Here is a 25,989-nt window from a genome sequence, read left to right as displayed (position 1 = left end):
AGCTCAGCTGCTCCTGGACTCCTGACCCACAGAAACTGGAATAGGGATGGAGATGTTTACTGTTGTCTTAAGCTGCTAAGTTTGGGGGTAGCTCACTAATCCAGGTGGGGAGGGAGATGGGTGGGCAGGCCCAGGGTCCGTTCACCTTGCAGTGTGGCATTCATGGAACGTCTCTGTTGCTCTGCCCTCCACATCCACTGATTTTTATTCCAGTGAAATCCACTTCCGCGTTTTACCACCTCCCAAACCCACCCTGCCCTTCCTACCTCCCTGCCCCTTGCTGCTCTCTTTGCCAGGAATGCCTTTTCTGCTCCTCCTTCTCTTCTTTATTCCTAAGATGAACTCCTACTCAGCCTTCAAGACCCAGCTCAAATGTGCCCTCGTCTGTGAAGGCTTTTCCAGTCTCTCTTGGGCAGTTTTTGTCACCTTCTTTGGCAGTCCCGTGATACTCTATTCCTCAACGGATAGCTGAGAAGCGCGAGTGATCATGATTGGTCCTCTGAGCTCTGGCATTTAGAAATTGAATTTCATTAATCAACTCTGCCCTTCTCTTTTCATTGGCACCCAGAGGAGGCTCCAGGTAAGGGTGTTGAATGAATGAATGAATGAGTGTGCAAGCAGAACGACTGCCTTGGGGAGAAAGGGAGGAAACTTGTGAAGCCTGGAGAGCTTGGCCTGAGTGAGGGCCAGGCTGCTTCTTGGCCTGTGTCTGTGAGTTCCAGGGCTGCTCATTCTAACACCATCAAGGGCGCTCTTCTCTCCAAATGCCCCAGAGCTTCCCTGGCTCAGGGGCCAGGCATACCTGGGAAGCCCTTTGTGTTGGTGTGTCCCTGTCATTCTCTGTTTTTTTATTTTGTCTTGTTTTGAGGCAGAGTCTTGCTCTGTTGCCCAGGCTGGAGTGCGGTGGCTCAGTTACAGCTCACTGCAGCCTTGACCTCCTGGGCACAAGCAATCTTCCCACCTCAGCCTCCTAAGTAGCTGGGACCACAGGCACGTGCCACCATACCCTGTTAATTTTTAATGTATTTAGTAGAGACAGGGTCTTGTTATGTTGCCCAGGCTGGTCTTGAACTCCTGGCCTCAAGTGATCCTCCTCAAGTGATCCTCCCATCTCAGCCTCCCTAAGTTCTTGGATTACAGGCATGAACCATCCTGCCACCCTCTTTCCCTAAACCTTGCCCTCCCTTGCCCACTGCTTTCCATGCCTGTCAGACAGCCCTCCAGAGTCCCTTCCGCTTATTCCAGACCTGGAGGGCAGATGAGCCGCAGCCAGACATCTGATTTCTCAAGCAGGTTTAAAGGGCTTTTCCCAGAGACCCTGAGCTCATTTCTCCTTTCTGTGTCTCCGAAGTGCCAAGGCAGCAATTTGGATCTCAAACGCCCCGATAGGGGTGCAGCCAAGTTCTTTATTGCACACAATGAATTTGTTATGTGGGGATTCTTTGGCCTAAAGGATGACTTAAAGTCCTGATGTTCCACTGCGTCCTAGCCTGGCCAGTGCTGAGGGGCAGAAGAGCTGCCTTGCTTGCCTGTCTTCTGAGAGGATGGTTGTGGACACCTGAGATCAGGGACAGATGCCCTGTGGACTCCAGTCCTGCTGCTGGCTGCTCCTGTTTATTGAGAGCTTTGCAGGCCCAGAGAAACCCATTTATCTGCAGTCCCACAGCAAGAAGCTGCAGGGCTGAGATTTGCTCCCAGTCCTGTATGACCTCAAAAGCCCCTGCTCTTGATCCTGAGGCCACACTCTCTCAGCCTGGTGAGTCTGTGGGCCTAGCTGCTCCAGGGGTACCGCACCCCCTCCCAGCCCCAAGTTCACCCAGGGGCCTTATAAGATGCAGTAGGACTGAGCCAGAAGCCGAAGGGAATGACAGACTGGGGCTGAGGTTCCTGGGTCCCTGACACAGACTGCTCCAGCGCTCGGAAGCCAGAGACTCTGTGGTTTCCTGCTCGGCTGAATTCTCCCTGGAGGCAGAGGAAGGAGGTGCTTTGCCATCTCTGGTTGTGGGGCTTTATCTCTGGAAACTCTGCAGTGCGTGTGAAAAACCTGTGAACCGAAGAACGAGGAAGGAAGATTAAAGAGGGAAAGGATTAAGATCTACAGGGCTTCCCATGCTCTGCAGAGCCGCTCTCAGAAGCTGCTCTTCGATCTCTCTATTAGGCGACCCGACAGCTGCCAGCTCTGGAGGTTGAGAAGGGCTGAGCCCCTCACCCCAGCCTGGAGCCACTGAGAAAGCAGCATAGTCAGGACGAAAAGACAGGAAGGGCGAGGGTGGGGGGCGGTGGGGTTGGGAGGTGGCGGAACACAGATGTGGATTTCACTGGAATAAAAGGGCAGACGGGGAGGGCAGAGCCATGGATGTGTTCCATGAGTGCCATGCTGCAGGGTGAAGGGACCCTGGCCTCCCACCCATCTCCCTCCCCACCTGGATTAGTGAGCTACCCCCAAACTTAGCAGCTTAAGGACAACAATAAACATCTCTATATTCCAGTTTCAGGAATATAGGGTCAGGAACCTGTGGGCAGCTGAGTTCAGGGTCTGTCCTGAGGTTGCCATCGTCAGGGGTCTCGCTGGGGCTGGAGGACCCGCCTCCAAGATAGAACTCACATGGTGCTGGAGTCCTCCTGCATAGGCCTCCCCACGTGGTGGCACTCCCCAGAGTGGATGATACAGGAGAGAAAGAACCAGGCCAAAGCCGCCATGGTTGGTTTTTGTTTGTTTGTTTGTTTGTTTTTTAGATAGGGTCTCACTTTGTCACCCAGGCTGGAGTGCAGTGGTGAAAGTTCGAGCCCACTGCAGCCTCGAACTCCTGGGCTCAAGCAATCCTCCCACCTCAGCCTCCCAAGTAGCTGAGACTTTAGGCGGGCACCACCACACCTGGCTAATTTTTAGTTTTTTCTTTGGTAGAGATGGGGGTCTCACTATGTTACCCAGGCTGGTCTCCACCTGGCCTCAAGTGATCCTCCTACCTCAGCCTCCCAAAGTGCTGGGATTACAGGCATGAGGCCACTGTTGTGCCCAGCCCCCTACCATGGTATTTTTATGAACTGGTCTCAGAAGTCTCATACCATCCTTAAGGTCACCCATTATTGTTCCCAGCTTCCCCTGCACTCCAGACACTCACTGCTGACAGCCAGGCTTCCAGGGGTGCCTGCAGTGGCTGTGTCTGATGCCAACATGGCCAGCCCCTAAAGGTTGTGATGTCTGTGTCCCCAGGACCTCTTTTCAGATATCATGATGGGGTCAACTTCAGTCTAGGGAAGGTAGACCCTCCAAACTTTGCACCATCCCACACCCTTCACTCACCTCCACCCTCCTCTCCTTGTTGCCCCGCTTATAGCCACATCTTCCATCTCCAAAGAAGATGCTCTCAGCAGTGACTGGAGCATGGGGAGGCTGGAAACAGTAGGAGCCCACTTTTATGGAGTGCTTGCTATATGTGAAGTTGGTACTGAGCACGGTAAAAGTTCTAACTCGTTACAGCCTCTCTGCAGGGTAGGTGCCTCCCATTATACAGATGGGGAAACTGAGACACAGGGAGGGTAAGCAGCTTGCTGAAGCCACACAGCTCTCAAGTGGCGGAACTAGGAATTGAACCCCAGTACTCTGCCTCCAGAGCCCACGCTGTTAACCTTATAGTTATAGCATTTGTGATGTGAGGCAACATTTCCTTTCCACAAGAAAGCCACATTCATCAGACAGGGATTGGAGTTCAGGGTACAGCAAGAAAGACAGAGGTTAGACACCTGGAGGGCTTTCCAGGCCACAGGTAGTGAGGCCTCAGTGCAACTTTGTTCCCTGAGGATGTTCAGAAAATGAGGTCTTCCCAGGCTGTGTTGAGCACAGCCAAAGGCTGAAGGGCTATGGTCATTGTTTTTAAATTAAAAATTGTGATAATTTATACATAACACAAAATGTTCCATTTTAACCTTTTTCTTTTTTCTTTTTTTGAGATAGGGTCTTGCTCTGTCACCCAGGCTTGAGTGCAGTGGCTCGATCTTGGCTCTCTGCAACCTCCGTCTCCCAGGTTCAAGTGATTCTCCTGCCTCGGCCTCCCGAGTAGCTGGGATTACGGGTGTGTACCACCATGCCCAGCTAATTTTTGTGTTTTTAGCACAGATGGGGTTTCACCATGTTGGCTAGGCTGGTCTCGAACTCTTGACCTCAAGTGATCTGCCCGCCTCAGCCTCCCAAAGTGCTGGGATTACAGGCATGAGGCACCGCGCCCGGCCCAGTGTAACCATGTTTCAGTGTACCATGCAGTGGCATTAAGTACCTTCACATCGTTGTGTAGCTGTCTCCACCGTCCATCTTCACAACTGTTTCATATAGTCTTTTCTGGAAGTGTCTGCTGGCCCCAAGGCCATTGGCCAGCCTGGACTCCCTTCCTCCCTGCCTCCCTGACGTGGATGGCGCTGCTGGCAGGGGCAGGACAAGCACACGGAGGGAGGGAGAAGGCACGGCACAGACTTTCCTCTTCAGAAGGGAGGTATTAAAATGATCCACCTTTGACGCTCACTCTTGGCTTCAAAGACCCACGGCAGCTCTGTGGAGGATGAGCCGTAGCAATGGTGTGAGAGGGTTTATCAATAGTACCTGGAGCAGAGTAACTCATAAACCTTTCATTAGTTTTACATCCATGATGGCCCAAGTCCTAGGAAGTAGGTTTAGGCTGGAAGATGGATGTCTCCATAAATCATCATCTCGGCAAATTAGGGAGTTGGAGGCAGCCTTTTTATAGGATTTCCCAGCAGCTCACTCGGGAAGCTCTGCTTCTTTGCTCCCGTTCTGAGCTGATGCCAGATTTTGAGCCTCATGTGCTTGGATGGAAAATGCAGTCAGAGGCTCCGAGAAGGGCCTGCCCAGGACTAGGAGGAAGAGAGCACCACACTGCTCTCCCTGTCCTTGGGTTCCTTCAGGCCTGGCTGCTGCTTTTATGGCCTTATCTGCCCATCTTGTTATCTACAGAGGGAGCAGCTTTCTAGAAGGCATTTCTTTGAGAGAAAGAAATGGAGACAGTAGCAGCAGCAGCAGCAGCAGCACAGGCAGAACAGTTTTAAGATCTCTCACCAGGCCAGGCACGGTGGCTCACGCCTGTAATCCCAGCACTTTGGGAGGCTGAGGCAGGAATCACCTGAGGTCAGGAGTTTGAGACCAGCCTGGCCAACATGGTGAAACCCCGTCTCTACTCACAATACAAAAATTAGCCAGGTGTGGTGATGTGTGCCTGTAATCCCAGCTACTTGGGAGGCTGAGGCAGGAGAATCGCTTGAACCCGGGAGGTGGAGGTTGCAGTGAGTGGAGATCACGCCACTGCACTCCAGCCTGGGCGACAGAGCGAGATTCTGTTTAAAAAAAAAATCAAAAAAGATACCTCAGCAGACATGAGAAAAAACATGAGGGGAGCTTCTGTTTGCTAATGAGAACAATAATAATAATAACAGCACTCTTGGTGCCTGCCACATAGCCCATTGTCAGTACGGATCAGATGTTATTAAGGATTTACCTTTACGTTATTATTATCATCACCCTCTCATTTTACAGATAAGAAAGCTGAAGTCTGAGAGGTTAAGTGATGTGCCTCTAAGATCAGCCCAGGAGCAGCCTCTTATTGACTTGACCTTCCTACCCTGCCTTCCCCTCTGCGTCTCAGTTTCTTCCCATCTCTGAAATAGAGAATCAATTTCAGTGCTCCCCATTCCCCAGAAATGAAGCTGGAGAGGAGTCAGACGGGAAACACAAAGCCTAGAGCTCCTGGGGAAGACGATGCCCCTGCTCAAAGGGCAGGGAAAGCTGTTCATTTCGGGACGATGTCCACATCTTCTATTTCATGGCACCATCTCAAAGGCAGAGCAGGCTGTCCACTTCAGGACGACTTCCACATTGATGGCCTTGGCAGATGTTGCTTATTTCCATTTTACAGATGAGGAAATTCATCCCTTGTCCCCGCCTCCCCGAGTTTCAGTCCCACAGCTAGTAAATGGTCCAGGCTGGCTGGAACTGGGTCCTGACTAGTGCTGTGGTGTCAGAGGTCAGTGGGCAGCTCAGCTAGTGCCGCCAGGCTCCCCGGAAGGCCATGTCTCCAGACAGGATGTCAGGTCATGGGTCCCTGCTACTCCCTTCCCCCTGGGCAGGGGTCCTCTCAGGTGGCTCCCCTCTGCTTTGCTCTGCAGCCCCAGCCTCAGGTGCTCCTATGCCAGCTTCTCCTGCCCACCCTTTCTGTCCCCCAGGGCTGCCCTAAATGCTCAGACAGACTAATTACAAGCGCTGGCAGAGAACCGTGCTGCTGATTTGGCATGTGGGGCTTTAGGACTCAGTGATGCTCACCAGCGCCGGCAGGCTCCCTGACAAATCAAAGACTTTTCCATTTCCTTTCCTCTCTCCTTCTCTTGCCCCTGGAGGATGAGCCAGCCTGCCAGCGAGTGAGCCAGTGAGCCAGTGAGCCAGAGGTGAGCTGTTGAAGTCTGTGCGGCATGCTGGCTGTGGAATGAGAAGGCTCTGAGCAAGCCATGTCCCAGGAGAACTTTTACTCAGGAATAATATGCATGAGGATTTATTTCCTCATTGCTGGGCTTCCAGCAGAAGTACAGGCACGTCTCTGCTTGGCTCCGGCAGGGGAACTCGGCTCAAAGGTTTCAAGAAGCAGCCGAAGATTCTGATTCAATGAACACTGAGCACGTTCCATGTGGGAGGCTCCATGCCAATAGCTGTGCCCACTCATCCCATTTAACTTCCTTTACTTTTTTTTTTTGGTACTGGGCCTCTCTGTGTCATCTAGCCTGGAGTGCAGTGGCATGATCATGGCTCACTGCAGCCTCAAACTCCTGGACTCAAGCAATCCTCCCGCCTCAGCCTCCCTCCTGAGTAGCTGGGACTACAGGCATAAGCCCCCATGCCTGGCTAATTTTCAAGCTTTTTGTAGAGCTGGGGTCTCACTCTGCTGCCCAAGCCAAGTCTCAAACTCCTGGCCTCAAGTGATCCTCCTGTCTTGGATTCCCAAAGTGCTGGAACTACAGGTGTGAGCCACTGCACCGGGTGGTCCCCAGTTAGCTTGGGAATACCATGGTGCGCCCATAGCCCCTGTCCTCATGTAGCGTTCAGTCTTGTGGAGGTAGAGATGCATAAACCAGCTGTGATATTGTGTACTAAATTCTACATGGCCAAGTGTGGTGGTACACGTCTGTAACCCCAGCACTTTGGGAGGCCAAGGCGGGAGGATTACTTGAGGCCAGGAGTTCAAGACCAACCTGAGCAACATAGCAAGACCACCATGTCTACAAAAATTAAAAAATTAACCAGGCATGATGGTGGACATCTGTAGTCCTGCTTAGTCAGGAGGCTGAGGCAGGAGGATCACTTGAGCCCAGGAGTTTAAGTTTGCGGTGAGTCATGATGGTGCCACTGCACTCCAGCCTGGGTGACAAAGTGAGATCCTGCCTACAGGAGAATCCCTTGAACCTGGGAGGCAGAGGTTGCAGTGAGCTGAGATCACACCACTGCACTCCAGCCTGGGTGATGGAGTGAGACTCCGTCTCAAAAAAAAAAAAACAAACCCCAAACCAAAAAACAAAACAAAACACACACCCCAGTAAATTCTACAACAGGTATAAGTCTGGGAGACTCCAGGTGCAAAAGAGGGTGTACTTAACCTCTACCTGGGGGGGCTGGAAGACTTTCTAGGGGGATGGCATCTAACCTGAGCCCTGAGGAGTTAGCCAAGCAACATGAAGCATTCCAGATAGAGTTATCAGTTTGTATAAATGCCTGGAGGTGAGAGAGCATTAGTCTCTCTCTCTCTCTCTCTCTCTCTCCACTTTTCCAGCACTCTTGTGACTGCACACTCATCTGGATGCTGGACTGGCTGTGTCACCAAACAAGGCAAGCAAGCTCCCTGCTTTGTGGTGCTCATATGCTAGGGAATGTGGCCATTCAGGTGACCCGAAGACGTCTTGAGGCTGGAGGTAGACATGTGGAAGGGACCGTGGCCCCTGGCCTTCCCAGAGCACCCGGGCCCCATCCTCCATCCTTCTGCTGAGCCTGGCAGCTAGCCCCAAGCCCTCCTGCACCAGCTAGCTGTAGGGAGATCACCCAGGCCATGGCAGGAGCCTGTGCCAATGTTTTAATAGCCAGGCCGAGGCCTGCTGGGCAGCTCTGCTAATTACAGTGATTAATGTGTTTAATTTACTTAGAAACAGTAATGTGTCATCACTCTGTTGTCACAACCCAGCTCCAGAGTCTGCTCCCTCCCCTCTCCCCGCACAGGTGCCCCCCAAGCTCCTGCAGGCTCCCCACGGTGGCCCAGCCTCCCTTGAGTCCAGTCACCTGGCCCTCCCATTCCCATGCCTGTCTGGGGCCTGCCTACTGTCTCTGTCCCGGTGGTGCAAGAAGGAGCTCTCTTATCCATCCCCACTGCTAGAGCGCTGTGTGGCCGCAGTGGTCAGGGAAAGTGGACCTTCTCATCCTCCAAGTCACCTTTGCAAGAAGCAGAGAGAGCCCCTGATCTCTAGCTCCCTTCATCCCTCCCCCGACCCCCACTTGTCCCATGTGGCACTCACCTCTAGCTGAAGTCATTTTATGTGACTTCCTGTTTTATGGCCACCTTCCGGCTCTGGAGTGGGACAGGGACCTTTCCAGGTGCTCTGTTTGTTGAACGGAGGAATGAATGAAAGAGTCAAATCCCCCACTCCGTGTGCCTCCGCCCTTATAACAGGATGAGTTTGGATCTGGTGCTTTTCTCCTCCAAATCTCATGTGTCTCCCTTGCCAGCTCCCCTTCCAGGTAATGTCTATAGGGGACAGGTGGCCCAGTGTCTTCATCCTACAACAAGAGAAATGTTAAGACCACACTGCACAGAGGTGAAGCCCGATTATCTGAATCCATTGCTATGTTAGCTGGAGCAGCGATATCAAGACCAGCACACTTCTGTGTGTGTGAGATGGAGTCTCACTCTGTTGCCCAGGCTGGAGCACAGTGGTACCATCTCGGCTCACTGCAACCTCTGCCTCCCGGGTTCAAGCAATTCTCCCATCTCAGCCTCCCGAATAGCTGGGACTACGGGTGAATGCCACCACGCCCGGCTAATTTTTGTATTTTTAGTAGAGACGGGGTTTGGCCACGTTGGCCAGGCTGATCTCAAGCCCCTGACCTCAGGTAATCTGCCTGCCTTGGTCTCCCAAAGTGCTGGGACAGGTGTGAACCACCGTGCCCTGCCAAGACCAGCACGCTCCTGCCCCAGCGGCCAGAGGAGCCGCGTCTTGACTTCTAGGGGATGGCTTCAACCTCCAACTTGAACGAACTTTCTTTGGCTGCTGTCATTTCCTGGTGCCCCCAGGGAAGGCAGAACTTCCTCATGCCTGGCAGTCTTCTCCTGATGTCCAACCTGACTCTCCCTTTGGACCCACTCTGCTCTCCGTCAGTGGAGTTGGGTGGGGGGCCTGAAGGAGAGGGGCCTCTTCTCAGGGGCAATCTAAGAACTTTATTCCACCTGCCAGGCCCTCTGGTCCCTCCTGGCGCTGGGACTGCCTCATTGCCTGGGGGGGCGTGTTTGTTTTGCTTGCTCACTGACTGCCACGCTTGCCCCAGTAGGCAGCCAGCTGGCAGGAAGCCCACGGGAGCCCTTCTCTCACCTGTGCCTGGCATGGCCAGGGCTGAGTCGGGGCAGGGTTGGGTGGGGTAGGCTGTGTCTTCACTTACTCTCCCTGCGGGGGTAAGAGATGTCACCTGCTAGTCCTTCAGCCCAATTAGGACAGGACAAGGACAATGCAGAGAGAGGGATTGCAGCCACACTGAAAACCAAAACACACCTCAGAAGGGAAGCGAGTTAGAGAACCTGAATGCTACCCTAGGAACCACAGCCCCCACCTTGCCATTAGATGTCTGTGACTGAGTCTCGTTGCATCTTGCTTGGCCTCAGTTCCTCCATCTGTAATGTGAGAAGGGAAGAACAGAAGGATCCCTTGAGCCCAGGAGTTCAAGTTTGCAGTGAGCCGTGATCACGTCACTATACTACAGCCTGGGTGACAGAGTGAGACCCTGTCTCAAAAACAAACAACAAACAAAACAAAAAACCTAAATAAATTCTATAACAGGTATAAGCCTGGGAGACTCCAGTGCAAAAAAGGATGTACTTAACCTCTACCTGGGGGAACAGGAAGGCTTCCTGGGGGGATGGCAGCTACCCTGGGACCTGAAGGATCTGAGGAATTAGCCAGGCAAAGTGAAAAGTGTTCCAGGCAGAGTGATCAATTTGTACAAATGCCCGGAGGTGTTTGATGAGCTGAAAACTAAGGTCTCTTTTAGTTCTGGGATTCAACACAGACAGTTCCTGCCCGAAGACACAGCTGAGAATGGAGCAGGGTAGATCTTTGACCCCTCAGGGGTGACCCGGCACTTCCCAGAGGCGCTGGGACCTGGGACCTAATGACCACCACCCCCACACGGGAGAGCTGTTGGGTCTCTGAAGGCCAGGCAGGAGGCCAGGTTGATAACTGACTCCTGCCATGGGGGAGCCGGCCTGGCTTCATCAGTATGCAGGGCCTGTGAGGAGTGCTTAAGAAAAACTTATTAATTTCCCCTCCGCAAAGACTGAGAGTTCGACGGTAATCACAGTATCAAGTCGTAATAATAATAAAATCCCTCCCGTTGAAAATCACGGTTGGGACTCTGGAGAGTTCAACAGGAAAAGATTGTATTAAGATAAAGGAGATTAGAACAGGGCAGACATTAAAGGTTGTCATTGTCGGGTAAATCACATCAGGGAGGCCCCAGGACTGCTGTATCCCAGGGAGGGGGCGAGGACCCCGTCAATGACCTGGCAACCCCACTCCATCCGCCTCCCGCTCACCCTGGAACTCTGCCTCCTTCTGCCCTCGAAGGCTAAGATACACAGGTGGCTCCGGAGCAAACGTGGGAATCAGATGTCCTGCCCTGAGGACCCTCATTCTGGGCAGAGGGTGGAGCACTGTACAGGTTCTGGAGGAGGACAGAGATCTCTGCTCTAGGTTAGGCTCTTACAGTCTAGCCTGATGGTGCTCTTCAGAATATGTGCCCAGTCATGCAGGGGCCTGGGGGTGGGGTGGTGTTTCTGGGTCACCTGTCCTGTTGGCATTTTCCTGGTGAGGATGAGAAAGGAGGATGAGCTTGCAGAAAGGAGGTGATGGGGCCGGGCGTGGTGGCTCATGCCTATAATCCAAGCACTTTGGAAGACCGAGGTGGGTGGATCACTTGTGGCCAGGGGTTTGAAATGAGCCTGGCCAACATGGTGGAACCCTGTCTCTATAAAAAAAGTAAAAAAAATTAGCGGGGTGTGGTGGTATGTGCCTGTAGTCCCAACTATTTGGGAGGCTGAGGCAGGAGAATCCCTTGAACCTGAGAGGCTGAAGTTGCAGTGAGCCAAGATTATGCCACCGCACTCCAGCTTGGGTGGCAGAGTGAGACTGTGTTTCAAAAAAAAAAAAAAAAAAGGATGAGAATACCAGGGCCCCTGGACACTGCCCTGCCCTGCCTCTGGGACATAGGCCGAATCAGAGAGGGTGTCCCAACCTGTCAACAGGGAGTCCCAATTCCAGTGGAAAAGCCCAAATAATTCTAGTGAGATATTATCAAGATGAGAAAACACTTGCCCAGGTGCCAGGTGACCACTGCCCCCCAGGGCTGGGGCTGGGTGGGGCGCAGGGCCAAGCCAGGGGTGGCGATCCTTCTCTTGGACATCTTCACTTGGGACAAATGAGAGGGTTCTCTAGGTCTAAAGATGCAGCTGGATCTGAAAGTTACACTAGACTTGGGACAAGAAGCTACAAGCTGTGAATGACGGGGGCGGGGCCACATGGAAGAAAGGAGTTCATCGTGGGCTTCCCCGGTTATTACCAAGTGGCCCTATAATGTGGAGGCTTTGAGTCCTGGCTCAAAAGGTTTTAGCTCTGCATCCTTGGGCGGTTTCTTAACCTTTCTGTGCGTCAACTTTCTTATCTATAGAATGGTGGTGATAGCATCGACTTAGTGCTGTGATGAGGATTCAATGTATCATTATAGTGAAGAATTATAAACAATAAAGGCCTGCTTTTATCTCTTAATTGCCCTTCTTGCCTGAGGTCACACAGTCAATAGGTGGCCAAGACCATCTCCTGCCCATCACCTACCTTTTTTTTTTTTTTTTTCCAGACAGAGTCTCACTCTGTCCGCCAGGCTGGAGTGCATGGGGTGATCTCAGCCCACTGCAACCTCCACCTCCTGGGTTCAAGTGAGTCTTCTGCCTCAGCCTCCCGAGTAGCTGGGACTACAGGCATGTGCCACCACCAAATTAGAAGGAATGCTAATTTCAGAGGCAGAGATACATTCTGGGAAGGAGAACTTACAGAACGCCCAGCTAATTTTTGTATTTTTAGTAGAGACGGGGTTTCACCATGTTGGCCAGGCTGGTCTTGAACTCTTGATCTCAAGTGATCTGCCCACCTGGGCCTCCCAAAGTGCTAGAATTACAGGCGTGAGCCACCGCGCTCGGACTCATCACCTCCTTTCTGCAGGCTTCTCCTTGCGGAGTGCAGTGTGGCGGCCAAGGGCTTGGGCTTTGGACCCAGAGTGCCTGGGGTTCACATCCTGGCTTTCACTTGGGCCAGGAACTTCAATTCTCATACTCAACTTTCTCCCTTAGGAAAGGCGAAAGTCACCCTCCCAAGGTCAAGGCGATGCTGCTGGGTAACTTTCTGAGTAACTCAGAAAGGGGCAGCTGCGGCAGGCAGCTTTCCCTGGGGTCTCTGGCCCTAAGCCCCACCCCCCGTCTGTGGCTGTTAGGCCCAGTGGGACAGTGCTTCCTCCCCCTGGCCCTCCAGGTGGCATCCAGCCCTCTGCGGCTGCAAGCCATGGGCACCAAGGACGGTTCTGAAGTCGCCGTGAGTTTATGAGGCTGAGCGGAGAGGACGAGGCGTGTTAAGTGTAATGGGGTTGTGTGAGATTAATGTGAGGCCGGGTGAAGCAGCTAAGGCAAGTCGTTTTGGCAGTTAATATGTACATTTAAGGAATGATTTGAGAGTGTGAAAACATTTAAAAGGAATGCTAATTTCAGAGGGAGAGATACTTTCTGGGAAGGAGAACTTGCAGAGGACAGAGCTGGGATGGGGCCGGGATGGAGGTGCCAGGTGACCCTGCTCAGAATTCAGCCCCCTGCAAAGTTTGTCCGGGTGCTCCCAGGGCCTCTCTGTGCCCACCTGCCTCCAGGAGCACAGGCCTCTCGGAAGACCCGAAGCGGGCACTAGGTGGGAAGAGCTGGGCTGGAACCTTGTGGAAGCAGGGTCCTTGTTCGTCTGCATTGTGGAGCATAGGGAGTGGAGGGGGTGCAGCTCAGGCGGCTTTGTGGAAGGGGTATCATTTGAACTGAGCTTTGAAAATGGGTTGGGAGGAGAGGGTGGAAGCATGTGGATTTGAACTTTTCATCCAGGAGAGAAAGGTGCTCTGTGACTGAGCCTGTGATCCGGGTAGGATAGGGCGGCCGGTATAAGAGGGGAGACTCAGCTTCTTCAGGCCTGTGTGCGGGCTTCACTAGGGTCCTGGAGAGCAGGAGGCCAGGAAGAGCAGCCTCCTCCTCCTCCTCCTCCTCCTCAGGGAGCTCTCCCTCTCCTGGACCCTCTGGATGGGAAAGGTGGAATCTCTGCTCTGAAGTGCTTTTTTTTTTCTGAAGCAAGTTCTTGCTGTGTCTCCCAGGCTGGAGTGCAGGGGCACAATCACAGCTCACTGCAGCTTCGCAGCTTCGACTTCCCGGGCTCAGTTGATTCTCCTGCCTCAGCCTCTCAAGTAGCTGGGACTATAAGCATACACCGTCACGCCCGGAGAATTTTTGTATTTTTTGTAGAGATGGGGTTTTGCCATGTTACCCAGGCTGGTCTCCATCTCCTGGACTCAACTGATCTGCCCGCCTCGGCCTCCTGAATTGCTGGGATTACAGGCGTGAGCCGCTGCACCTGGCCCCACATGCTCCTTGATGGCGCAAGCCTCCTCAGCCCTGCTAGTGAGATTGGAGACAGGCCCTTCCTTCCTGGAGTTTGATCTTTCAGCACCAGAACGTGTGTAACCCGGGATCTCCCGGGAACCCCTCGGCTCTAAGACCCCAGCCCTCCCATCCACGGATCCAGCCTAAAAGTGGAATGAGCTGATCCTCAGCTTCCCGTCCCATCTCCACCAGAGGCCCAAGAGCCAAGGAGTTAGTGCCGCCACAGCTGGCTGCGATGAAAGCCTTTACAAGTGCCCAGTGTGGTTATTAATAATGTCTCCCGTCTCTGAATGCCTCTTTAATTCCTCTGCTTAAACCACTCTGGAATCCATAACACTTGCCCCTTAGCCTGTGGTTATTCCGCTCCCTTAATGGCCTTTTATGGAGGGACCTTATTGAAAGCTTTTCCCCAGCCTGAGTAAATCATGTCCTCTGGGTCATCCTTGCCTGCAATTTTATTAACTTCTTATGAGAAGTCAGAGGGACCAGAGGGAGGCCAATGTTTCCTCCATGTTCTCTCCTGCCCAGGCCCAACACTGTCCCTTTCCTGGCTGGGATCTCAGAGGAGGAGATGGCTGGGGATGTTGGAGATCAATAATGTTTGGAATGTCTCAACTCAGTGCCCTTGCCTCCTACACTCTCATCTGTCAGTCCTTCTAGGTGGATAGGGACTGGGAGACCAGGCACTGTGAACTGGACAAGCAGGGGACACTGGGAAGCAGGGGCAAGTGCCAGGAGGGACAGGATACAATCAGTTACCTGGTGCATCAGTTAACTGATTCAGTGGTTACCTGGCACACAGGTTACCTGGTGCATCAGTTACCTGATTCATTGCTTACCTGGTGCCTTGGTTACCTGGCGAATTGGTTACCTGGTTCATTGGTTAGTTACCTGGTGCGTTGATTACCTGGTGCATTGCTTACCTGATGCATCAGTTACCTGATTCATTGGTTACCTGGTGCATTGCTTACCTGGTGCACAGGTTACCTGGTGCATCAGTTACCTGGTTCATTGGTTACCTGATGTGTTGATTACCTGGTTCATCAGTTACTTGACTCATTGGTTACCTGGTGCATTGATTACCTGGTTCACTAGTTACCTGGCTCATTAGTTACCTGGTGCACAGGTTAACTGGTGCATCAGTTACCTGGTTCATTACTTACCTGGTGCATTGGTGCATAGGTTGATTACCTGGTTCATCAGTGATGTGGCGAACACCAGGTTTGGTAGCCGAAGTGGGGGGCCGAACCAGAGCCAGACACTGGGGCCAAAAATTGGGAACTGGGAAAGGCCAAGGACCATGCTAACATGAGATGATAACCGAGGAAGCTGTGTTCTGGGGAGAGGGAGCATATGAAAACTCTTTTCTTTCTCCTGTGTTTTTTAGAGCTGCTCTAAAAAATATAAATATAATTTTTTTAAAAAGGCAATTGGGACCCTAGGAAATGGAGATGACTGGGAAGAAAAACAGGAGATTCCCCCTGGACATCTGGGAATGCAAGGGTTTGTGGCTTTGGAATGGCTTTCAAGGGCCCCGTGTGCTTCTCTCCTGCCCCAGGAGAAAGAGGGGAGGGGAGCAGGAAAAATAATGGGAAAGGTGGAAGAGGGCACTGGGGCTGGGGACAGGGTGTCGCTGGGGAGTGGGACGGGACTTCTTAAGGGAGCATAGACCCATCTCTGCCGTCTGCTCCCTGGGCCAGGGGCGGGGGCATTCCCCAGAGAAGGACCATGTCAGACTGACATTCAGCTGCCCCATCTTGTGCCAACTCTGAACTTCCCTGCAACCTCCAGCTCCTCCCTCTGGCCTAAGAGAAAGTCAGACGAGCCACCCGGCCCAGCTGTGGAGCTCCGCTGAACTTCTCCCCACGGAGAGCTTTAGAAATCATCTCTATGACTGGCGAGCCACCCGGCCCAGCTGTGGAGCTCCACTGAACTTCTCCACACCCGGCCCAGCTGTGGAGATCCGCTGAACTTCTCCCTGCAGAGAGCTTTAGAAATCACCTCTATGACTGGTGAGCCACCCGGCCCAGCTGTGGAGCTCCGCTGAACTTCTCCCCGCAGAGAGCTTTAGAACTCATCTCTATGACTACGCAGAAAGGAGGCTGGGGTGGGGGTGGCCAGGGGTGGGGCTGGATCCCAAACCTGGAGGGGCCAGTGTCTTCAGCTATCCCCAGGAAGGGTCTTAGAGGGGTTTCCAGCCCTGACCGACGACCGGCAGCAGAGGTTTTGCCAATTCTACCTGGAATCTAGGAAGGTGGGTTTGGCATGAGCAGCTCTGTGAGGAGCCCCTGCCACTGGTGTCACCATCTGGACCAGCCAGGTCATTGGAGGAGGGTCCTGTGAGTCCCCTCGCCTCCCACTCCAGGAAGTAGAGTGAGCACCAGACCTGAAGTCAGGAATTGGGCTATTCCCACCTCTCACCAAGAGGCTGCAGTCCTGACCAGGCGCAGGCTCACGCCTGTAATCCCAGCACTTTGGGAGGCCGGGGCGGGCAGATCACTGGAGGTCAGGAGTTTGAGACCAGCCTGGCTAACATGGTGAACCCCGTCTCCACAAAAATACAAAAAAACAAAAAAATTAGCCAGGCGTGGTGGTGGACGCCTGTAATCCCAGCTCCTTGTGAGGCTGAGGCAGGAGAATACCTTGAACCCGGGAGGCAGAGGTTGTAGTGAGCCGTGGTCACACCACAGCACTCCAGCCTGGGTGACAGACTACATCTCAAAAAAAAAAAAAAAGAAAAGAAAAGAAAAAAGAAAAAAAGAGAGAGGCTGCAGTCCTGATTCTGACCTGTGGCAGGGGAAATAGCTGGCTCTGGCTGCCCCAGCCCCTCCTTCGTTCAGCTCCGAGCTTGGAGCTAGAAGCCAGTTGATGCCCTCCCCTCTCCCTGCTTCCCTGAGCCGCTGGCAGGCACTGGCACTTCCCCTGTGCCAGGCTCTGTGTTGAGGGCTTTACACGTATTATCTCATTTAATCCTCTCGCCCACCCGGCCTACATAGACTCTCCTCAGTGACTACTTTCCGTTCGCCCCTGTTCTCCACTTCTAGCCCCGATAACAAGTCATAATATGCATTTGCTTGTTTACTTGTCATCTGTCTTCCCACTTAGACTGTGAATTCCTTTTGTTCTCTGCAGCATCCCGAGCACTCGGTAGAAGGCCTGGCTCACTACATACATTTTTTTTTTTTTTTTTAAATAAATGAGGGACTTGGCCGGGCGCGGTGGCTCAAGCCTGTAATCCCAGCACTTTGGGAGGCCGAGATGGGCGGATCACGAGGTCAGGAGATCGAGAGACGATCCCGGCTAACACGGTGAAACCCCGTCTCTACTAAAAAATACAAAAAAATAGCCGGGCGAGGTGGCGGGCGCCTGTAGTCCCAGCTAGTCGGGAGGCTGAGGCAGGAGAATGGCGTAAACCCGGGAGGCGGAGCTTGCAGTGAGCTGAGATCCGGCCACTGCACTCCAGCCTGGGTGACAGAGCAAGACTCCGTCTCAAAAAAAAAAAATAAATAAATAAAAATAAATAAATAAATAAATGAGAGACTTAATCAAGTGAAGAGGCTCAGAGTCATTTTCTCAGGATCACCCAGCTTATGTCTGTAGAGCTGGAATCCACACCATGTTGCTGAGGGAACCTGCTGCCCTGTGAGGACAGGAGCTGCTGGGAGGGGTTTGCGTTTCAGGCCCTGCACAGAAGCCAAGAATAACTGAGACCCCGGTGTCTTTACATTCACCTCTGCACGATGAGTTGAGTTTCCCAGTGGTGCTGGGAGCAGAGCCGGATCCTCCCCTAAACTGGAGGCTGGCTATTGGACACCCTTCCTGGCCTGAACTCTCTTTCCTTCCCTGCAGGGAAGCTCAGGCATGGCTGCATGCTCTGGCTGGGAGTAACAGTGAGCCTCAGGCTGGGGAAGCAGAGGGACAGCAGAGCATACACCCCCATATGGATGTGGAGGATATGGGAATAAAGGCCATGTTCCTCACCCCTGCTTGGAAAGGGCGAAGTGGGAGAGGCACAGCTCATCTGCCAGCACTGTCAACACAGCCTGAGGAATAGACCCTGAGTCTGATGACTCCATCCCCACCGCTACCTACCGCTCCATTCCCCTCACCTCACAGCTGCATGACGGAAGGAGCCTCTCCCTCCCACTCAACTCCTACTCTCTGTTTTCCACCCAGCAGCCAGAGTGGTTTTTAAAAGAACAAGCCAGGCTGGACGTGGTGGCTCACGCCTGTAATCCTAACACTTTAGGAGGCTGAGTCAGGAGGACTGCTTGAGGGCCAGGAGTTTTGAGACAAGCCTGAGCAAAACAGCAAGACTCTGTTTCTAAATAAAAGTAAAAAAAAATTATCTGGGCTTGGTAGTGCACTTGCATAGTCCCAGCTACTTGGGAGGCTAAGGTGGGAGGATGATTTGAGACCAGGAGGTCAAGGCTGCAGCCAGCTGTGATCATGCTGCTGCACTCCAGCCTGGGCAATAGAGCGAGACCCTGTCTCAAAACAATAAAAATAAAAGAACAAACCAGATTATGTCATTGCCGGCTTAAAACTTTGAATAGCTTCCTATTCTACTTACAAAATAATCCAGGCTGGGCACAGTGGCTCACGCCTGTAATCCCAGCACTTTGGGAGGCCAATGTGGGTGGATTGCTTGAGCCCGAGAGTTCAAGACTGGCCTGGGCAACATGGAGAAACCCTGTCTCTACAAAAAATAGAAAGATTAGCTGAGCATGGTGGCACATGCTATAGTCCCAGCTACTAGGGAGGCTCAAGATCCCTTGAGCCCAGAAGGTCGAGGCAGCAGTGAGATCTAAGGGCTGACTGCTTCTTATCATTCAGGTCACAGCACAGATGTCACCTCTCTGCAGAGCCTTCTCCTGACCACCCCCAACCCAGCACGTCCTATCTCCTTTTCCTGTTTTATTGCTTCACTGCGCTTGACATTGTGAGTCTAAAGTCTAAGATTACATCGCTTATTTTATAGTTTCTTCTTTTCGTATCTGTCTCTCCCACTGGAATGTCAGCCAGCTCCATGAGGGCAGGGACTGTGTCTGGTCATTGTTCTGACTCTAGGGCCCTGAACAGCGTGCGCCTCATAATAGGTGTTCAATAAATGTTTGCTGAATGAATGAATGAATGAATGAATGAATGAATGAATGAACATTTCACGTTGGAGGGAGGCTTGCTTCGGGCATCCCTGCTGGGCAGCTTAGCTCCTTCCTGCCCCAAGGCCTTGCTATGCCAATACTAGGAGGTGAGGAGAGGGGCAGGGAGGGAAGTGGGGATGCGGCCAGAGCTCCCAGCCTGAGTGCCACTCCTCAGGTGCTGAGCCGTGGGGGTGACGGCCGCTCTGAGGGAGATGGATGACCTGTACTGGGTGGCTGCCCCGGGAAGCCGCTTCCTATTAATAACAGCAGTAGCACTGCCAGGAGGGGAAGGGAAGGGAGGCAGAGGCAGCAGAGATGGGATAATGCCCCTCACCCCTCACCAGGCCGGGAAAATGACATCGTATTTTCTAGAAGACAAGAATGCCACTTTTAAAAAAAAATTAGGGCTGGCTGGTAAATGGGTCTGTGTCTGCTCTGCCGCCCTCCCTGTGGACGACCCCTCTGTGCATGGAGGCTTCTTCCCTGGCTGGGTGGACCCTGCAAGCAGCCAGAGGGATGTCCCCCTCTTAGCCCTCCCCTTGACTGGGCCAGCCCCAAACAGAGGCCGTGACTGAGAGGGAAGTGTCTGCACCCTGGGGCCGGGGAGGGTGAACTTTGTCCAACCTCCTCTGACTCCTTTCTCTGAGGGTGGTTATTGAGGAACTGAAGTGAAGGTGAGTATGGGAGGGAGGAGGAGGAGAAGGAGAGGGAGAACAGAGATGGAGCAGGCTGCTGGGTGGCAGACTGGGGCATGGGCATGAAGGCCCAATCTGGCCCCACCAGATACCTGGCTTTGCCCTCATCCTGGGGCAGGCAGGGGGCATTGAGGAGCTGGCAGAATGCCGCTTTCTCTCCCAACAAGAAAAGAGCCCCGTCACTCATTTTCAGGGGAAGCAGCATGCTGTCACCCCCCAAGACACCTCTGTCCCCAGCACAGTAGCTCCCGATGGCTGCCCAGTGAGGATGCTGTGGACAGGTCCCACTGTCCCCCCAGGCTCTGGCGTGCTCCCCCCAAACCCAGATGCCCCAGCAGGACCCCCAGTGGCCCAGGTCTGTGGCCATCCTGGTTCCTGGCTCCACTGTCTGTCCGCAGCCCCCCTATAAGCCCCCATCCCCCACCAACGCCCTCCCCACCTCACTGGGCCACAGCCCCAGCTTGGTCTCCATCTTCTCACTCAGCTCTGCCTCTCACTGGACCTCACTGCTGCCCAGCCCCGTCCCTTCTTTGAGCCCTGATCTCCAATCCTGAGTCCTCTGGCCCCAGACACGTCTATACTTCCATGACCAAGGGTCTTTGTAAATTCTTCAGGCACTCTCCAGAAGCCCCAGTCCCCTCAGACTCACAGCTCTGAACACAGCCCAGCCCTGTCCCTAAAACCCAGACAGGACCCCCATGTGCCATGACCTCCCACTCTCCAGTGCGGCCCTTAAGAGCTCAGGGTCGGGCTTGGCATTAGCCTGGAGGCCCGGAGCCTGCTCATTCAGTCCTGAGCTGACAGAGAATGTCGTTAGCAGGTTCCTAACTGGGCCACACCTCCTGGGCTGTCAGGATGGCTTATGCCAGAGAAGCATCACACTCCGTGTATGTCACTCCTTGGGGTGGTGGTACTTGGTGGTGCCGGAGACTCCCACATGTACTTGTGAAAAGTCTCAGTCCCCCATCTCCTTCCAGCCACCTCTCTGTCACCTCCCTCTGCTGGGTTGTGGAGGGGTTGGGTATGTCTTGGGGTGTCCCTGTGTGGCCTCAGGCATCATTTTTCACTCTCTTGGGGGTTGAGATTTCTTCTCCGGGCCCATTCACCCCGACTCCCATGACCCTACCCGACCATTTCCTAAGCAATAACCCCGTATCCAGCACTGGGCTAAGCAGGATCTTCATGGCCTTACAAGGTGGGACCTGTCATTATTTCCGTGCTCAGCAGAGGAAATGGAGGTTCAGCGTTGTCAAGCTACTTGCCCAAGGTCACAGAGCTAAAACCTGGTGGAGCTGTGATTAGGCTATAGGTCTGGGTGGCTCCTGCCTGAGTTCCTGGGGCTCAAGTTACCCCACATGAAACTGGGAGACCCTGTGTGGTCATTTCTTGGTGCCAGAGTCTGGGTGAGGGGCACAGGCAGAGAAGCTGGGTCTGGAACAGTCTGTCGGGTTGGACACTGTGATCTCCTCCCTCTGAAGCAGGAGGAGATGCAGCCACAGGCCGTAAGTGAGTGTTTATTCAAAATGAAAGGAAATCTCCCGAACAAAGCAAGAAACTCAAAGAGAGAAGAGCAGGGTCTGGGTGGGAAAGAAGAGATTATCCTGTCCCTGACCTTCCCCAGCAAAGCAGGCATGGCTAGAGCTGTCCTAAGCCAGCACCAAAGAGTGGGCCCCTGGCCAGGCGCAATGGCTCACACCTGTAATCCTAGCACTTTGGGAGGCCAAGGAGGATCACTTGAGGCCAGGAGTTTGAGACCAGCCTGGGCAACATGGTGAAACCCCCTGTTCCTACAAAAAATAGCCAGGTGCCTATAGTCCCAGCTACTCAGGAGGCTGAGGTGGGAGCATTGCTTGAGCCCAGGAGTTCAAGACCATAGTGCGCTATGAGCTTGCCACTATACTCCAGCCTAGGCAGCAGAGTGATACTATGCCTCAAAACAAAACAAAACAAAAAAACCCAACAACAAAGCAGGCCCCGAGGAGGCCTGTGGCAGGGGTCTGAGGGGTGGTGCAGGTAGGGTTGGTGGGGTTTTCCTGAGTCATGCCTCTAACTAGATAATAATGATGCCTACCTCGTTGGGGTGTCATGGGAATATAGAGTACCTATAGTGTATATGCAGTGTATATGTACACATATAGTGTATTTATAGTGTACCTCTAGTGCGTAGATGGTGTATATGAAACATATATAGTGCATATGTGCTCTGTAGTGTATATAGAGTGCATATGTGGTGTACGTGTAGTGAATATACAGCACATGTGTAGTGCATATATAGTGTGTATATGAAACATATATACATGAAATGTGCACTATGTGTGCACTACATTCCATTACACGTGTGCATTACATTACACATCTATCATATATGTGGCATACATGTAGTGGACATAGAGTGTATATGTAGTATATGAATATGTAGCGAATATACAGTGCATATAGAGTACATATGTAGTGCATATACATCACGATATATAACTACACGTGCATTACACATACACTGTATGTGCACTATATATCACTATATATGTAATCTATATGTACTGTATGTTCACATATATGCACCATATATGTATAACATTACATTATGTTACATGTGTAACATTACATTACACATGTGCATTACAGCACACATATATATGGTCTGTGTGGTGTACATGTAGTGCCCATATAGTGTATACATAGTGCATATGTATATATAGTATATATATGCTATAGTATGCATAGTGCATATGTAGTTTATATGTAGTGAGTAAACTGCACATATAGTACATATGTAGTGCATATATAGTGCATATATAGTATCTCTATTGTACATGTGGTGGACATGTAGTGCACATATGGCATATATATCGTGTATGGCATATTTATAGTGCACGTGTGGTGCGTATGTGGTGCATACACTGTGCTTATGTAGTGTGTATACATACAGTGCTCAGGGACGGTGTGCCTCCTGCCTGGGTTCCAGGGGCAGGCACTGCCATCTCCTCTCGGACCCCCAGGGGGCGCACCTCCCCCACCCCGGCAGGACGTGTTCAGGCAGCAGCTTCCCTGCAGACCCCATGCAAGCAGGTGCTTTTTATTTAGACTGATTTATTATTGAAACAACTTGAATCAGCTTCAAAGTAAGTTAAATGAGAAGAGATCTTCACCCCTAGTCTCATAAATCAAGCGGCATTCAAAGAAAAGGGAAAACAAAGAAATCACAGAAGCCTGGAAACAGATGGGCTTTCGTGGCCTTGTATTCCTGCCCTCTCTGCTAGGGCGCGCTGGGAACCCGTCTTCCTTTCCTTCCTTCACCTGAAGATCCTGGGTGGAAAGCTGTGCTCCTCCTCCCCCTCGTCCCCCTCTTCCCCTCCTCCTCCTCCTCCCCCTCCCCCTCTTTCCCTTTCTCTTCCTCCTCCCCTTCCTTCTCCTCCCCCTTCTCCTCCTCCTCCTTCTCCACCCCCCCCCACGTCCTCCTCCCTCTCCCCCTCTTTCACCTCCCCCTCCTCCTCTCCCTCCTCCTCGTCCTCCCTTTCATGGTCGCCAGGGAGAGGCTGCTGTCTCCATAGCAAGGGCTGGATTTAAGTTGGGGACCAATTACCCTTTTCCCTTATGCCGTGCACATGCCCAGAGCCCCTTTCTAGCCTCAGGGCTCCTGGTGCCCTGTGGGGCAGGGGAATGTCTCCGGGCAGTGTGGTTTGGGGTTGGGAGTTGGAAGGACTGTGGTTCCTGGATGATTGTGGAGAGATGTGAATTTGGGAATCTGGTTGTGAGGCCGTATGAGGCTGCCCAGTGTGTGGCTGTTGTGCTTTGTGTCCCCGTGTGTATGTGTGTATGTCCCCGTGTGTGTGTCCTCCTGTATGTGTGTCTGTATGTGTGTGTCCCCATGTGGGTATGTGTGCGTGTATGTGTGCTTCCCCGTATGCACACAAAAGCAGCTGAGCATTCCTCAGGCCTGGCCTGGAATTTCAGATCCCCTCGGGATGAAAGGGAGCTGCTGGTTGCCTGTTCTGTTCCCCTAACTACGGTCGCTGCCTCTCCCTTATGCCAAGCTGCCCACAGCTGAGAGCAATTCAGGGTCTCCCTCTCTCCACAGCAAATCCTGGCTGGGGACCCCACTCTCCTGCTCCACAGGCCACCTGGACGCACTGCCCAGGGCCATGGGAGGGACATCTGCAGCAGATGGACATCAAAAACTAAGGCCAATGGCTGGGCGCAGTGGCTCATGCCTGTAATCCCAGCACTTAGGGAGGCCGAGGCAGGAGGATCACCTGAGGTCAGGAGTTCAAGACTAGCCTGGCCAACACGGTGAAACCGTCTCTACTGAAAATGCGAAAATTAGCCAGGCGTGGTGGCGGGCATCTGTAATCCCAGCTACTCAGGAGGCTGAGGCAGGAGAATCACTTGAACCTGGGAGGTGGAGGTTGCAGTGGGCTGAGATCGAGCCACTATGCTCCAGCCTGGGCTACAGGGAGAGACTCTGTCTCAAAAAAAAAAAAAAAAAAAGAAACTAAGGTCAATTGCCAGTGAACAATGAGACAGCGTGGGGGTGAGATGGGAGGACACACCAGGAGGGGCTCAAGAAATGCCAGAGGCAGGAGACAGATGGGACCAAGGGGCATAGAGCCTGCTCCAGTGGCTCCTCAGAGTAAGATGGGCCAGAGAGGGAGGCAGGAGACCAGAAAATACCAAGGAAGAAAAATCTAAGGCAAAGGAGACCAAGAAACAAAGGAGAAGGAGTCAGACATGCAGCTGCAGGGACAAAGACACATAAACCAGGGCGAGAGAGACAGAGCGAGAGTCGCCTCCAGCTGGGGCTGGGTGGGGAACTTGGATCCCACCAGGGCTGTGGATTTGGAAGCTTGCTTGCGGGGAGGCAGGCTAATTGGCGATTTCACCCAGGTCCTCCAGAACGTCTGCAGAAAAACAAACCCACTAAACGTCTCTCACCGTCTGTCATCTTCATTTTGCTTTTGTTTTCAGAATAAAGAGAATCTGAAACTCCTGAGGAGGAGCAGTGCAGGCGGCTCTCAGGCTGTCTCCCGTTCTGCTCTTTCTTCATGCTTTTCTGGTCGGAGTCTTTGTTCCGCAGCTACTGGCCCTGGTTCAGGCCAGCAGCCTCTCTGACCCGGCATGCTGGGGTCTCCATCCCCGTCTCTGTCACACTGTGGTCTGGAGCGTCTGGTCTCTCACTCCCCTCCCCCTCCCCCCAGGCTCTGCCGGAGCCACCCCACCCGCCTTGGCGCACATGGCTGCTGCTGATCCCTGCTACTCTCAGCTGTCTCCGTGGCTCAGCCTGCAGATTGACAGGGCCCATAAATCACCGTGGCAAGGCAGGGCCCTGGGAAAGGAACAAGGGGCCAGGTGCTGACACGGCTGGCCTTGGGAGCTGGGGCTCGCAGGTTTCTGGTGAATTGTTGGGGCGTGGAACCTGTGGCTTCTCTCCCAGCTAAATGGAGCATTTTGGTTGCAGTGCCTGTGTCTCCTGCCGATTTTCTCCAGCTCCCTGGAAGGTGGGACGAGAAGAAATAGGTTGAATGTGAAGCAAGTGGGATTTGGATTAGACTGAAAAGAAGAACTTGCCGTGATGAGGCTTAACTTTGGAAAGCGGAAACACTGGGATGGGAAATGGTGAAATCCCTTGGCAAGGAGTTGGTAAAATCTAGATGGATCCTGTCTGATGATTTATAGTGCTGCCTGGAGACAGGGGAATGAACCAAATGATCCACTTGACACAGAAGCCCTTGCTTTGTTTGGGGGGGACCCGGGGGGCCAGGAGAGCAAAGAAGTTACCAATAGGGGTTTGGGGGACATGCAGCTTGGCAGTAGATCTCAGCTCCCCTCTGTCCTGCTGTGTGATCTTGAGCAAGTGACTCAAACTGGCTGGTCTCTATCTGTAAAATGAGGATAATCTGACTTCATAGAGTTGCCCCAAAGCTTAAAGGGCAGTGTATGCAAAGGGCTCTGCACAGTGCTTGGCACAGAGAACTTTTAATAAAGCACAGTTATAGGCCAGGCATGGTGGCTCATGCCTGTAATCCCAGCACTTTGGGAGGCCGAGTTGGGCGGATCATCTGAGGTCAGGAGTTCAAGACCAGCCTGGCCAACATGGAGAAACCCCATCTCTACTAAAAACACATTAGCTGGGTGTGTTGGTGCATGCCTGTAATCCCAGCTACTTGGGAGGCT

General features: G+C 52.8%; 1 long non-coding RNA gene across 1 annotated transcript; it reads right to left on the bottom strand.

The window, feature by feature from the left end:
• Positions 1 to 985: 985 nt before the first annotated feature.
• LOC144336306 (uncharacterized) lies at positions 986 to 25,049 on the bottom strand. Its single transcript, XR_013407943.1, has 4 exons — positions 24,751 to 25,049; positions 8,554 to 8,815; positions 4,275 to 4,544; positions 986 to 2,044 (listed from the first exon to the last, which is right to left on the bottom strand). It is a non-coding gene; the product is annotated as an uncharacterized LOC144336306 (long non-coding RNA).
• Positions 25,050 to 25,989: the final 940 nt, after the last annotated feature.

The sequence above is a fragment of the Macaca mulatta genome, chromosome 1 (genome assembly GCF_049350105.2).
Source record: "Macaca mulatta isolate MMU2019108-1 chromosome 1, T2T-MMU8v2.0, whole genome shotgun sequence".
Lineage (NCBI taxonomy): Eukaryota > Metazoa > Chordata > Mammalia > Primates > Cercopithecidae > Macaca > Macaca mulatta.
Note: the sequence above shows the minus strand (reverse complement) of the source record. Positions and strands in the feature narration are given on the sequence as shown.